This window comes from Hordeum vulgare, chromosome 7H (assembly GCF_904849725.1).
Source record: "Hordeum vulgare subsp. vulgare chromosome 7H, MorexV3_pseudomolecules_assembly, whole genome shotgun sequence".
In the NCBI taxonomy this organism is placed as follows: domain Eukaryota; kingdom Viridiplantae; phylum Streptophyta; class Magnoliopsida; order Poales; family Poaceae; genus Hordeum; species Hordeum vulgare.
The window spans coordinates 545,456,849-545,473,438 of record NC_058524.1 but is presented as its reverse complement, the minus strand read 5'-3'; positions in this window follow the sequence as shown (position 1 = coordinate 545,473,438).

Here is a 16,590-nt window from a genome sequence, read left to right as displayed (position 1 = left end):
CATCACATCATTCTCCCAATGATGTGATCCCGTTATCAATGACATCTAATGCCCATGACCAGGAAACCATGATCATCTATTGACTAACGAGCTAGCCAACTAGAGGCTTGCTAGGGACACATTCTGATCTATTTATTCACACATGTATTACTGTTTCCTGTTAATACAATTATAGCATGAACAATAGACGATTATCATGAACAAGGAAATATGATAATAACCATTTTATTATTGCCTCTAGGGAATATTTCCAACAGCCACTTCTCCTTAGAGAAATGGTGCGGGGGTTGCTTGATCGGCTTCGCATCCGAGCGTACATGAAGCTTGTGCTCGATCTACTTCCTTGGAACACCCGACATGTCCTTGGGCGAGCATGCAAAGATGCCCCGATTCTCACGGAGGAAGTCGATGAGCTCACCTTCCTATTTGCTGCTGAGGGTGGCGTCGATGGTGATGCACTGCTTGGGGTTAGCCGGGTCGAGAGGCACCTGCTTGGTGTCCTTGAACGGGTGGAACGTCGCCTCCCTCATCGGCTGGGACGGGGGAGTCAGCACGACTGGCTGCTCGGTGCCTTTGACGCCCTCGATTTAATCGCACGCTAATCATACACGCAAATGCATAGGATCAAACTCAAGGACTCACGGGAAGATATCACAACACAACTCTAGACATAAAATAAAACATACAAGCTTCATATTACAAGCCAGGGGCCTCGAGGGTTAGAATACAGAAGCTCGAGAAACACACGAGTCAACGGAAGCAACAATATCTGAGTACAGACATTAAACATGGGGTGCCTTAGAGAAGGCTAGCACAAAAGAAACACGATCGAACGAGGTGAGTCCTCCTGCCTGGGAATCTCCTAAACTACTCCTGGTCTTCAGCGGCCTCCACGAAGAAGTCACCATCGGGGTGGCAGGCCTCGGCAGGATACTCCATCTCCTGGGCTCCAACATCTGTCGCAGAAACGGATCAATGGGGCAAAGGGGAAGCAAAGCAACGGTGAGTACTCATCCAAAGTACTCGCAAGACATACATCAGAACTATGCTAAGTATGCAACAGTATCAAAGAAAGGGGGTTTATATGTGGACTGGCTGCAGCAATGCAAGAATAGAGAGAAGGCCTAGTCCTATCAAAGACTAGCATCTTCAAGGTCTTGCAGCAATAGACGAGAGTAGAGCAAGGTAACACAATTAATAGTCATATTGTTGCAGCAATATTAATATAAGGTCACGCCCAGAGATCCTCCCTCGACTCCCTGCGAGGAAGCAATCCCGGGGAAACTAATTCCAGTTAAGTAACAGTTGTAGTTGTATAAGATCAGGGCACAACTCCAAGTCGTCCTGTAACCGTGGACACGGCTATCCGAATAGTTAATTTTCATCCCTGCTTGGGTGCACCAAGTTTCCCGTCACGCTCAATAACACTCTAGCCGGACACACTTTTCTGGGTCATGCCCGGCCTCGGAATATCGACACGTCGCAGCCCCACCTAATCTCAACACAGAGGACAACCCGCCGGTCTATATCCTAAGCACAAAGGGGTTGTGGGCCCACTTGCCCTCTGCGCTCCTGCACGATGCAAGGGCGGCCGATGTCAGTCCTAGCACACCTTAATCACAAGCGCGATGCATCTCGGGACCACTCGGGCGCGCGCCGCTCCATTGTTGACGTCTGAAGAGCTTCGGCTGATACCGCGACGTTGAGTACCCATAATTCTTCCCGCGTAGCCGGTTAGTGCGCAAAGGTCTCCGATCAACCCAGATCAAATACCCAAATCCATTATCATTTTAATTATGCCATCAACACAAACACGCGAGAATCCACCCGCCTAACATCTATTCATCAAAGATCCGAGTAACATGGACAAGTAACTGTGTGGTAGAAACATCAGGGGGAATCCATGGTATCACCCTCGTTGGATTCCGAACGATGTATCCGTCAAGGTGGATTGTTATTATGACAATTTATTAATTAAGGTTAAATATTAATTAATCAAATTAGTTTAGTGGGGGACCCACGTGTCATATTCTAATAGGATAATTATTTATCTATATTAACATATTACTAATTTATCTATTTATTTATTTATTTTATTAATAAAAACATATTTTTATTTTTATGTTTTTAGGGGGGAACCCCACCTGTCATTTCATGGAAGTGGTGGGGCCCTACTATCATTGGGACAGCAAGCCCACACATACACATACATTGTGTACATACACTTTATGATTCTTTTTCTAGATACATGCATACATACATAATACATACATACATACATACACATATACATTATCCTTTTCTTTTTATTTTTTTATTTTTCTAACATCTCTTTTCTCTAAGTTATCTGTGTGCACATCTCTCTCAACAGACAGAGAGGAGGCAACTTCCACCTCCTCATACAGGAGATCAACGGCGTCGGGACGTCGGAACGGAACCGGAACGGGGGAAAGGAGGAGAGGGTGGCTGGGGCCTTTTGGGTTTTTTTTATAGTTTCTGTTTTAAATATATAGAGGTTTTAAATACATCTAAAAATTCCCGATTCAATCCTATAAATAATTAAGGAATATTTATAACTCACCCGACATTTTTATTTTAACATTCAAAACCATTTCTCGTTCGACTTTATTTTAAATTTAAATTCGAACCATTTGAACTAACGCGAGATCAACGATAGCAATCACGGTTACGTGGCATCCTTTGCATAGGTTTACTGTATCAACAGTTGAGGATGTCACAGTGCCCTGGGCAACAAGCCGGTTGAACTGATGCTTCCCCTTCGTGATAGCCAGCGCCTCGACCAGCCGGCTACTGTCTCACGCGCACTTGATGATGCCCTTGGGACCCGACATCTTCATCTTGAGGTAGGCGTAATGGAGGATCGCCATGAACTTGGCAAGCATCGGACTGCCGAGCAGCGCATCGTAGGGGCTGTCGAGGTCCACTACCTCGAACCATATCGGCTCGAGGTGGAAGTGGGCCTTGTCGTCGAAGAGGACGTTGAGCTGGATTTTGCCGATGGGGGAGCAGGACTGCCCTGGCACGATGTCGTGGAAAACTGTCCGGGTCGGGTGCAGGTCCTTCTCTTGGAGCCCTAGCTTGAGCAGTGTGTCGCAGTAGAGGATGTGGATGTTGCTGCCGTCGTTGACCAGCACCCATGAGTACCGGAGGTGTGCCTCTTGGAGGCGATGGTGGGGTCCAGGACGAGGGCATAGCTGCCAGGGTTTGGCATCACGACCGGGTGGTCCGCCTCGCTCCAGGTAATCGGCTTCTCGGACCAGTTCATGTACTGGGGGACCGAGGGCACGGTAGCGTTTGATACATCTCAAACGTATCTATATTTTTTGATGGTTTCACGCTGTTATCTTGTCTTCTTTGGTTGTTTTATGTACCTTTTATATCTTTTTTCGGACTAACTTATTAATTCAGTGCCAAGTGCCAGTTCCTGTTTTTTCCATGTTTTTGACTCTTTTCAGATCTGATTTTGGAACGGAGTCCAAACGGAATAAAAAAACCCGAAATGATTTTTTCCCGAACGGAAGAAGATCAGGGGGCCTCTTGTCCAAGCCAGGTGGGCTCCGTGGAGCCCATAAGCTCCCACCACGCCACCAGGGGGAGGCGGCGGTGAGCAGGCTTGTGGCCTCTCTGGCCGCCCCCTGACCTAGGTCTTTGGCCTATAAATTCCCAAATATTCTGAAAAAAACCAGGGGAGCCTCGAAAATACTTTTCCGCTGCCGCAAGCTTCCGTTTCCGCGAGATCTAATCTGGAGACCCTTCCCGGCACCCTGTCGGAGGGGACTTTGGAGTTGGAGGGCTTCTTCATCATCATCATCGCCCCTCCAATGACTCGTGAGTAGTTCACTTCAGACCTACGGGTCCGTAGTTAGTAGCTAGATGGCTTCTTCTCTCTCTTGCATCTTCAATACAAAGTTCTCCATGATCTTCATGATCTATCCGATGTAATCTTCTTTGGCGGTGTGTTTGTCGAGATCCGATGAATTGTGGATTTGTGATCAGATTATCTATGATATATATTTGAATCTTTGCTGATTTCTTATATGCATGATTTGATATCCTTGTAAGTCTCTCCGAGTCTTGGGTTTTGTTTGGCCAACTAGATGTATGATTCTTGCAATGGGAGAAGTGCTTGGTTTTGGGTTCTGCCATGTGGTGACCTTTCCCAGTGACAGTAGGGGCAGCAAGGCACACATCAAGCAGTTGCCATCAAGGGTAAAAAGATGGGGGTTTTATCATTGGTTTGAGATTATCCCTCTACATCATGTCATCTTGCTTAAGGCGTTACTCTGTTCTTATGGACTTAATATTCTAGATGCATGTTGGATAGCGGTCGACGTGTGGAGTAATAGTAGTAGATGCAGACAGTATCGGTCTACTTGTTTTGGACGTGATGCCTATAGAAATAATCATTGCATAGATATCGTCACGACTTTGCACGGTTCTATCAATTGCTCGAAAGTAATTTGTTCACCCACCGTCTACTTGCTTTCATGAGAGAAGCCACTAGTAAACACTACGGCCCTCGGGTCTATTCACATCCATCTTTTACATCTCCCTTTTACTTTGCTTTGTTACTTTGTTGCTTTCAGTTTTCACTTGGCAAACAATCTATAAGGGATTGACAACCCCTTTATAGCGTTGGGAGTAAGATTTTGTGTTTGTGTAGGATCTTGTGATACTCCTCCACCGGATTGATACCTTGGTTCTTAAACTGAGGGAAATACTTACCACCGTCGTGCTACATCACCCTTTCCGCTTCGAGGGAACACCAACACAAGGCTCCAAGGCCACGGGGGAAATCCTTTGCATACTTGCCTAGGAAGTCCCTTAAGGCGTAGCCGCAGCTGAAGGATTCCTGGTGCCGTCAACACGACAATTTCTGGCGCCATTGCAAGGGAAGCACAGCTGACATCAGAAGTATTTCTCGCACCGTTGCCGGGGATCTTTTGTTGCAGTAGCAGAAGTATTTATGGCGCCGTTGCCGGGGAGGAGCACGTCAAGATAATTTCCCGACAACGTGCCTATTTCTGGCGTCGTTGCCGAGGAGGAGAAATCTAGATCTATCCAAGTAGGTCTCACAAACTCATCTCTTGCATTTACCTTTGTTGCCAGTTGCCTCTCGTTTTCCTGTCCCCCACTTCACATTTGCCGTTTTCATTCGCCTTTCGCCTTCGCCATTTTCTTTTACCTTTGTCGTTCCCTTTCCCCGTCCGTTCTTAGGTTTGTTCGTGAGAGACCTTTCCTCATGGCCAAACCAAACTATTTCAGAAAATTGGAAGAGAATGAAACTAATGTCAAAAGTTTCCTGTCTTCTCAGTTTGACCAAAATAGTTACTTCCGTAGGGAATTAAAAGAGCAAAATTCCTTTTTGGTCTGTTTGAATAAAGAGGTTGATGATATGGCCAATGATTTCCTTGCACTTAGTTCTCAGTTTGCTCACCTTGAAAAATTGGTGGGACAAATTTCTGACAAGCAGGCTACCTTAGTCAATAAGATGGCAGCTAAACCTGAAATTTGTGATGCAAATCACTGATACGTCTCAAACGTATCTATAATTTTTTATGGTTTCACGCTGTTATCTTTTCTTCTTTGTATGTTTTATGTAACTTTTTATATCTTTTTTGGGGACTAACTTATTGATTCAGTGCCAAGTGTCAGTTCCTGTTTTTCCGTGTTTTTGACTCTTTTCAGATCTGATTTTGGAACGGAGTCCAAACGGAATAAAATCCCCAAAATGTTTTTTTCCCGAACGAAAGAAGACCAGGGAGCCTTTGGGCCAAGCCAGGTGGGCCCCAGGGAGCCCACAAGCTTGCACCACGCCACCAGGGGGAGGCGGCGGTGGGCAAGCTTGTGGCTTCCCTGGCCGCCTCCTGACCTAGGTTTTGCGCCTATATATTCCCAAATATTCCGCAAATAATCTGGGGAGCCTCGAAAATACTTTTCCGCCGCCGCAATCTTCCGTTTCCGCGAGATCTCATCTGGAGACCCTTCTCGGCGCCCAGCCGGAGGGGACTTTGGAGCTGGAGGGCTTCTTCATCATCATCGCCTCTCCAATGACTCGTGAGTAGTTCACTTCAGACCTACGGGTCCATAGTTAGTATCTAGATGGCTTCTTCTCTCTCTTGGATCTTCAATACAAAGTTCTCCATGATCTTCATGGAGATCTATCCGATGTAATCTTCTTTGGCGGTGTGTTTGTCGAGATCCGATGAATTGTGGACTTGTGATCAGATTATCTATGATATATATTTGAGTCTTTGCTGATTTCTTATATGCATGATTTCATATCCTTGTATTTCTCTTCGAGTTGTGGGTTTTGTTTGGCCAACTAGATCTATGATTCTTGCAATGGGAGAAGTGCTTGGTTTTGGGTTCTGCCATGTGGTGACCTTTCCCAATGACAGTAGGGGCAGCAAGGCACACATCAAGCAGTTGCCATCAAGGGTAAAAAGATGGGGGTTTTATAATTGGTTTGAGATTATCCCTCTACATCATGTCATCTTGCTTAAGGCGTTACTCTGTTCTTATGGACTTAATACACTAGATGCATGCTGGATAGCGGTCGATGTGTGGAGCAATGTTTAAGAAATCGGTAACTGGTAGCTGCTCGGTCAGCTCGGGAGTAGCGATTAACCGGTGAATCGGCCTATTAACTGGATTTATTGGTCGACCATTAATCAGTAGATTAAATAGAAACTTTCCAACTTATATCTAAATTTTTTATGTATTATACCATAATTCCACGCACCTAGCTATGTAATATACCAAAATATTCTATTGTAGGCATATAAAAAATAGATAAGAGGTAAAATTAATAATCGTTATACATTCAAATATATAAAATCTCAAAATTCAAAATGATCAATTAAACATTTAAACTTATCCATATACTTGAAAACATACATCACATAATATACTACAGATAACAACCAAAACCAACAGTTCCATCCACCCATCTACAAAATCTTTATTCATAATCTACTAATATATGAATGTTGGATTCTCCACTAAGATATGGGGGAAAGATTGTAGTACCTTGCCTGCTGGTGACACCATTGAGGAAGAGATTGGGGAGCATCCCATGTGAGAGGATAGGGAGTGTCCAAGGGGGCCGACGCCATTGAGCAACTAGATCTTGCAGGTGTAGTGTAGTGACTAGCACTGGTGAGAACACTATAGCCAAGAGCCAGGTTAGGAGGGGATGAAAGGAGCATGATGAAGCGGGAGGAGGGCCAAACCCTAGGTATTTAGTGGAAAGAGGGGGTGGGGGCGTTATATGCTAAAATTTTGGGATTCGTTCGCCCACCAGTTAATAGACCAGTAGTGATTAATCGGTCTGGCATCTAATTAATCGGTATGACAACTGATTAATCGGTCTAACTGGCCAATTAATCGGCATGACAAGTTAACACGATGAATAGGTGTTATTCGATTCGGTCAGCCTAAGAGTAGCGATTAACTGGGAAGTTAACCGGTTAATCGGACGAATTCTTGAACAGCGGTGTCGAGTAATAGTAGTAGATGCAGAAAGTATCGGTCTACTTGTTTCGGAGGTGATGCCTATAGAAATAATCATTGCATAGATATTGTCATGACTCTGCACAGTTCTGTCAATTCTTCTACAGTAATTTGTTCACCCACCGTCTACTTGCTTTCATGAGAGAAGCCACTAGTAAACACTACGGCCCCCGGGTCTATTCACATCCATCGTTTACAACTCTACTTTTACTTTGCTTTGTTACTTTGTTGCTTTCAGTTATCACTTGGCAAACAATCTATAAGGGATTGACAAGCCCTTCATAGCGTTGCGTGCAAGCTTTTGTGTTTGTGCAGGATCTTGAGATACTCTTCCGCCGGATTGATACCTTGGTTCTCAAACTGAGGGAAATACTTACCATCGCTGTGCTACATCACCCTTTCCGCTTCGAGGGAACACCAACGCAAGGCTCCAAGGCCACGGGGGAAATCCTTTACATACTTGCCTAGGAAGTCCCTTAAGGCGTAGCCGCAGCTGAAGGATTCCTGGTGCCGTTGCTGAGGAGTATCAAGCGACACTCCTATTTCTAGTGCCGTTGAAAGGTCTTTTGTTGCAGTAGGAGAAGAATTTTTGGCGCCGTTGCCGGGGAGGAGGATCGCTTGCCGAGGAAAGATCAAGACAAGAGTAATCTCCCGTCAACACGCCAATTTCTGACGCCGTTGCCTGGAGGAGAAATCAAGATCTATCCAAGTAGGTCTCACAAACTCTTCTCTTGCATACTTTTGTTGCCAGTTGCCTCTCGTTTTCCTCTCCCCCACTTCACATTTGCTGTTTTCATTTGCCTTCCTCCTTTGCCTTTTTTCGTTTGCCTTTTTCCGTTCGCCCTTTTTCTCTCGCTTGCTTTCTGTTCGCTTGTGTGCCTTGTGCCCTCAATATGCTTGCATCTTCGCTTGCTGAAAATCTAGTGATATGGATCCTCATCCACTTGCTAGTCTCTTTAAGGGACCCACTCGGGTGGAACAAATTGCTATTGAGTTGAGGGAAATTGTCTACTCCTTTGGAGTTTTGCGTAAGATGCGTGAATCTGAAAATTGTGAGGAAGAAATTCATGAAGTGATTCACGAGGGCTCCTTGGATGAAAAGCATGATTGCAACGATTTCACTATAAACCCTATTAGTGACAATCATGCTAAAAATATGCAAAATCCTAAGCTTGGGGATGCTAGTTTTGCTATGACCACTACTTATTGCAATAATCATGATTGGGGTGATGATCTTTCTTATGATCTTGAAAATTTGTTCAAACCTCATGATTAATATGATATTTGCAACAATACTGAAAGTGGGATTGGAGAAGTCATGACTTTATTTGATGATAATCCCACTATTTTTGAAGAGCGTCAACTTTGCATGCATGTGGATCATGAAAATAATATCCTATGTGATAGTTACATTGTTGAATTCGAATATGATCCCACATGTAATTGCTATGAGAGAGGAAAATATTTTGGTAGAAACTTTCATGTTACCAAATTACCTCTCGTTATGTGGAGGCTGCTATTGTCTCTTTCTTCTTCCTTGCATATGGCAACTATTGGTTGTCTTGACAATATGTTTTCCTATAAAATGCCTATGCATAGGAAGTATGTTAGACTTAGATATGATTTTCACATGCTTTAGGATGCTCTCGTTGTGTTTCAATCCTTACCTTTTATGTGAGCATCATTGAAACCAATGCCTAGCTAAGGGCGTTAAACAAAAGCGCTTGTTGGGAGGCAACCCAACGAATCTATCCTTTTTATTTCTGTTTTGTGTTTTCCACACTTTCATAATTCTGTTATGATTGTGTTTTTGTGTTTCTTTTTGCATTTCTGCCAAGCAAAACCGTTATGATTAGTCTTTTAGAGCACAACGGTGCGTGGCTTGGTAGTTGATCTATGTCTATGCCATGCTAGATCGTTGCCACGGTACACTATCGAAGGCATTCCATATAGAGTCATAATTGCTCTAAGTTTTGAGTTGAAGGTGTGATGATCATCATTATTGGAGCATTGTCCCATGTGAGGAAATAAAAGAGGCTAAAGAAGCCCATAAAAAAGAGGCCAAAGAGCCCACCAAAATAATTTAAAAAATGAGAGAAAAAGAGAGAAGGGACAATGCTACCACTTTTTCCACACTTGTGCATTTTGAGCACCATGATCTTCATGATTGAGAGTCTCTCGTTTTGTCACCACCATATAGCTAGTGGGAAATTCTCATTATATAACTTGGCTTGTATATTCCAATGATAGGCTTCCTCAAAATTGCCTTAGGTCTTCGTGAGCAAGCAAGTTGGATGCACACCCACTAGTTTTCTTTAAGAGCTTTCACATACTTGTAGCTCTAGTGCATCATTTGTATGGCAATCCCTACTCATTCACATTGATATCTAATGATGAGCATCTCCACAGCTCATTGATATGCCTAGTTAATGTGACTATCTTCTCCTTTTTATCTTGCAACCTCCACCACATTCCACACCATCTATAGTGCTATAACCATGGATCACGCTCATGTATTGCGTGAGAGTTGAAAATGTTTGAGAAAGTAAAGGTGTGAAACAATTACTTGGCCAATATCGGGGTTGTGCATGATTTAAATTTGTTGTGCAATGATGATAGAGCATAGACAGACTATATGCTTTTGTAGGGATAACTTTCTTTTGGCCTTGTTATTTTGAAAGTTCATGATTACTTTGCTAGTTTGCTTGAATTATTATTGTTTCCACGTCAATAGCAAACTATTGTTTTGAATCTAATGGATCTAAACATTCACGTCACATAAGAGGAATTACAAAGGACACCTATGTTAGGTAGCATGAAAACATCAAAAATTCATTTTTATCACTTCCCTACTCGAGGACGAGCAGGAGTTAAGCTTGGGGATGCTTGATACGTCTCAAACGTATCTATAATTTTTGATGGTTTCGCGTTGTTATCTTGTCTTCTTTGTATGTGTTATGTACCTTTTTATATCTTTTTTGGGGACTAACTTATTGATTCAGTGCCAAGTGCCAGTTCCTGTTTTTCCGTGTTTTTGACTCTTTTCAGATCTGATTTCGGAACGGAGCCCAAATGGTATAAAATCCCCGAAATGATTTTTTCCCGAACGAAAGAAGATCAGGGAGCCTTTGGGCCAAGCCAGGTGGGCCCCAAGGAGCCCACAAGCTTGCACCACGCCACCAGGGGAGGCGGCGGTGGGCAAGCTTGTGGCTTCCCTGGCCGCCTCCTGACCTAGGTTTTGTGCCAATATATTCCCAAATATTCCGCAAAAAATCTAGGGAGCCTTGAAAATACTTTTCCACCGCCGAAAGCTTCCGTTTCCACAAGATCTCATCTGGAGACCCTTCCCGGCGCCCTGCCGGAGGGGACTTTGGAGCTCGAGGGCTTCTTCATCATCATTATCGCCCCTCCAATGACTCGTGAGTAGTTCACTTCAGACCTACGGGTCCGTAGTTAGTAGCTAGATGGCTTCTTCTCTCTCTTGGATCTTCAATACAAAGTTCTCCATGATCTTCATGGAGATCTATCCGATGTAATCTTCTTTGGCGGTGTGTTTGTCGAGATCCGATGAATTGTGGACTTGTGATCAGATTATCTATGATATATATTTGAGTCTTTGCTGATTTCTTATATGCATGATTAGATATCCTTGTAAGTCTCTCCGAGTCTTGGGTTTTGTTTGGCCAACTAGATCTAAGATTCTTGAAATGGGAGAAGTGCTTGGTTTTGGGTTCTGCCATGTGGTGACCTTTCCCAGTGACAGTAGGGGCAGCAAGGCACACATCAAGCAGTTGCCATCAAGGATAAAAAGATGGGGTTTTTATCATTGGTTTGAGATTATCCCTCTACATCATGTCATCTTGCTTAAGGCATTACTCTGTTCTTATGGACTTAATACACTAGATGCATGCTGGATAGCGGTCGATGTGTGGAGTAATAGTAGTAGATGCAGAAAGTATCGTTCTACTTGTTTCGGACGTGATGCCTATAGAAATAATCATTGCATAGATATCGTCACGACTGTGCACAGTTCTGTCAATTGCTCGACAGTAATTTGTTCCCACCGTCTACTTGCTTTCATGAGAGAAGCCACTAGTAAACACTACGGCCCCCGGGTCTATTCACATCCATCGTTTACAACTCCGCTTTTACTTTGCTTTGTTACTTTGTTGCTTTCAGTTCTCACTTGGCAAACAATCTATAAGGGATTGACAACCCCTTCATAGCGTTGGGTGCAAGCTTTTGTGTTTGTGCAGGATCTTGAGATACTCTGATGCCGGATTGATACCTTGGTTCTCAAACTGAGGGAAATACTTACCGTCACTGTGCTACATCACCCTTTCCGCTTCGAGGGAACACCAACGCAAGGCTCCAAGGCCACGGGGTAAATCCTTTGCATACTTGCCTAGGAAGGATTCCTAGTGCCATTGCTGAGGAGTATCAAGCGACACTCCTATTTCTAGCGCCGTTGGAAGGTCTTTTGTTGAAGTAGCAATCACGAAGATCTTAAAGTGCTTGGTGTGTCTCCTCTTGAATCTTTGTTTTCGCGTGTCAAACCTACTTATGGAGGGGCTGGATATGAATCCACTTTGGTTGAAAAACGCCCCAATGATTCGGAGTCCACCTATCTTGATGATAAAGGTGTGGAGAGCGGAGTAGAAGAAGTCAAAATTTTGGGTAGTAATGAAACTCCCACTCTGGATTTCAAGGAATTCAATTATGATAATTGCTCCTTGTTTGAATGCATTTCTTTGATGCAATCCACTGCAAACTGTCCACATGCTTATAGCCAAAGCAAAGCCTTTACCGCGCATATCGTAGATGCTATGATGAAATCTCTTGAAGAGAAGCTCGAATTAGAAGTCTCTATACCTAGAAAAAGTCATGATGAGTGGGAACCTACTATCAAAATCAAGATCAAAAACTATGAGTGCAATGCTTTGTGTGATTTGGGTGCTAGTGTTTCCGTGATTCCAAAGTCTTTATGTGATATTCTTGGTTTTTATGAGATTGAAGAGTGTTCTCTTAATTTGCATCTTGCGGATTCTACTGTCAAGAAACCCATGGGGACGATCGATGATGTTCTTATTGTTGCAAATAAGAACTATGTACCCGTGGATTTCATTGTACTTGACATAGATTCAATCCTTCATGTCCCATTATTCTTGGTAGACCTTTCCTAAGGACTATTGGTGCTATCATCGATATGAAGGGAGGGAATATTAGATTTCAATTTCCTTTAAAGAAGGGCATGGAGCACTTTCCTAGAAAGAAAATAAGATTGCCTTATGAATCTATGATGAGGGCTACCTATGGTTTGAGCACCAAAGATGACTATACCTGATTCCATCACTTTCGCCTAGCTAAGGGCGTTAAACAAAAGCGTTTGTTGGGAGGCAACCCAATGAATTTATCCTTTTTCTTTCTGTTTTTTTCCACACTTTAATAATTCTGTTATTACTGTGTTTTTTGTGTTCCTTTTTGCGTTTGTGCCAAGCAAAACCGTTATGATTAGTCTTGGGGATGATCGTTTGGTCATGCTGGAAAAGACAGAAACTTTCTGCTCACGAAAAGAATTTTCATTTTTTTTTCTGTAAGATATTTTGAGTTGATTCTTTTTTGCTTCTGATTTCTACGACAATTCTTCAGACTGTCGTAATTGTTCAGAATTTTTGAAGTACCAGAGGTATACGAAATATACAGATTGCTACAGACTGGTCTGCTGTTAACATATTCTGTTTTTGTTGTGTTGGTTGCTTATTTTGATGAAACTATGGATAGTATCGGGGGGTATTAGCCATGGAATATTGAAAGTACAGTAACCCAACATCCGCACAAGTAGAATTTAAGTTTGCTACAGTACCTAAGGAAGTGGTGGTTTGCTTTCTTGTACTAATGTTATCACGAGTTTTTGTTTAAGTTTCGTGTTGTGAAGTTTTCAAGTTTTGGGTGAAGTTCTTATGGACAAAAAGATAAAGAGTGGCAAGATCTCAACCTTGGGGATGCCCAAGGAACCCCAAGAGATTCAAGGATGCCGTAAAATCCTAAGCTTGGGGATGCCCCGGGAAGGCATCCTCACTCTCGTCTTCAATCCATCGGTAACATTACTTGGGGCTATATTTTTATTCACCACATGTTATGTGTTTTTGCTTGGAGCGTCTTGTATCGTATGAGTCTTTTTATTTTTTTTGTGACACAATCATCCTTTCTGCACACCTAGAGAGAGAGACATGCACACACCGTGATTTTGTCGAGCTTCACTTATATCTTTTGGTAGACAATTCAGCTCACATGTGCTTCACTTATATCTTTTGAGCTAGATACTTTTGCTCTATGTGCTTCACTTATATCTTCTAGAGCGCAGTTGTGCGTGGCTTGGTAGTATATCTATGCTTTGAAAGTAGTCTCAAAAAGGGGTAGTTATCCAAAGGGATACTAAAACTTCCTCCTTCATGTGCATTGAATAGTTAGAGAAGTTTGATTCATCTCAATTAGTTTTGAGTTGTGGTTATGGTAATATTGAAATCATGCTAGTAAGGTGTTGTGGATCTAGAAATACTTGTGTTGAAGTTAGTGATTCCCGTAGCATGCACGTATGGTGAACCGCTATGTGATGAAATCTGAGCATGATTAGTATATTGATTGTCATCCTTTGCGTGGCGGTCGGGATCGCGCGATGGTTTATACCTACCAACCCTTCCCCTAGGAGTATGCGTTGAATGCTTTGTTTCGATTACTAATAAAATTTTTGCAACAAGTATATGAGTTCTTCATGACTAATGTTGAGTCCATGGTTTAGATGCACTTTCACCTTCCACCATCACTATCTTCTTAGTGCCGTGCAACTTTCGCCGGTGCACAAAACCCACCATTAGCCTCCCTCAAAACAACCACCATACCTACCTACTATGGCTTTTTCAAAGTCATTCCGAGATATATTGCCATGCAACTACCACCATGATATGTGCCACCACGTCTACATTGCCTTTGCAAGATCGTAAGATAGCTAGCATGATGTTTCCATTGATGTCTATGCCATGCTAGATCGTCGCCACGGTACACTACCGAAGGCATTCCATATAGAGTCATAATTGCTCTAAATTTTGAGTTGAATGTGTGATGATCATCATTAATGGAGCATTGTCCCATGTGAGGAAATAAAAGAGGCCAAAGAAGCCCACCAAAAAAAAGAGGCCAAAGAGCCCACCAAAAAAAACATGAGAGAAAAAGAGAGAAGGGACAATGCTACCACTTTTTCCACACTTGTGCATATTAAGCACCATGATCTTCATGATTGAGAGTCTCTCGTTTTGTCACCACCATATAGCTAGTGGGAAATTTTCATTATATAACTTGGCTTGTATATTCCAATGATAGGCTTCCTCAAAATTGCCTTAGGTCTTCATGAGCAAGCAAGTTGGATGCACACCCACTAGTTTTCTTTAAGAGCTTTCACACACTGATAGCTCTAGTGCATCAATTGTATGGCAATCCCTACTCATTCACATTGATATCTATTGATGAGCATCTCCACAGCTCATTGATATGCCTAGTTAATGTGACTGTCTTCTCCTTTTTTGTCTTGCAACCTCCACCATATTCCACACCATCTATAGTGCTATAACCATGGCTCACGCCCATGTATTGCGTGAGAGTTGAAAAGGTTTGAGAAAGTAAAGGTGTGAAACAATTACTTGGCCAATACCGGGGTTGTGCATGATTTAAATTCATTGTGCAATGATGATAGAGCATAGCCAGACTATATGCTTTTGTAGGGATAACTTTCTTTTGGCCTTGTTATTTTGAAAGTTCATGATTACTTTGCTAGTTTGCTTGAATTATTATTGTTTCCACGTCAATAGCAAACTATTGTTTTGAATCTAATGGATCTGAACATTCACGTCACATAAGAGGATTTACAAAGGACACCTATGCTAGGTAGCATGAAAGCATCAAAAATTCATTCTTATCACTTCCACACTCGAGGACGAGGAGGAGTTGAGCTTGGGGATGCTTGATACGTCTCAAACGTATCTATAATTTTTGATGGTTTCAAGTTGTTATCTTGTCTTCTTTGGTTGTTTTATGTACCTTTTATATATTTTTTGGGACTAACTTATTAATTCAGTGCCAAGTGTTAGTTCCTGTTTTTTCCGTGTTTTTGGCTCTTTTCAGATCTGATTTTGGAACGGAGTCCAAACAGAATAAAAACCCCGAAATGATTTTTTCCTGAACGGAAGAAGATCAGGGGGCCTTTGGGCCAAGCCAGGTGGGCTCCAGGGAGCCCACAAGCTCCCACCACGCCACCAAGGGGAGGCGGCGGTGGGCAGGCTTGTGGCCTCCCTGACCGCCCCCTGACCTAGGTCTTTGGCCTATAAATTCCCAAATATTCCGCAAAAAATCAGGGGAGCCTCGAAAATACTTTTCCGCCGCCGCAAGCTTCCGTTTCCGCGAGATCTCATCTGGAGACCCTTCCCAGCACCCTGTCGGAGGGGACTTTGGAGTTGGAGGGCTTCTTCATCATCATCATCGCCCCTCCAATGACTCATGAGTAGTTCACTTCAGACCTACGGGTCCGTAGTTAATAGCTAGATGGCTTCTTCTCTCTCTTGGATCTTCAATACAAAGTTCTCCATGATCTTCATGGAGATCTATCCAATGTAATCTTCTTTCGCGGTGTGTTTGTCGAGATCCGATGAATTGTGGATTTGTGATCAGATTATCTATAATATATATTTGAGTCTTCGGTGATTTCTTATATGCATGATTTGATATCCTTGTAAGTCTCTTCGAGTCTTGGGTTTTGTTTGGCCAACTAGATCTATGATTCTTGCAATGGGAGAAGTGCTTGGTTTTGGGTTCTGCCATGTGGTGACCTTTCCCAGTGACAGGAGGGGCAGCAAGGCACACAACAAGTAGTTGCCATCAAGGGTAAAAAGATGGGGTTTTTATCATTGGTTTGAGATTATCCCTCTACATCATGTCATCTTGCTTAAGGCGTTAATCTGTTCTTATGGACTTAATACACTAGATGCATGCTGGATACGGTCGACG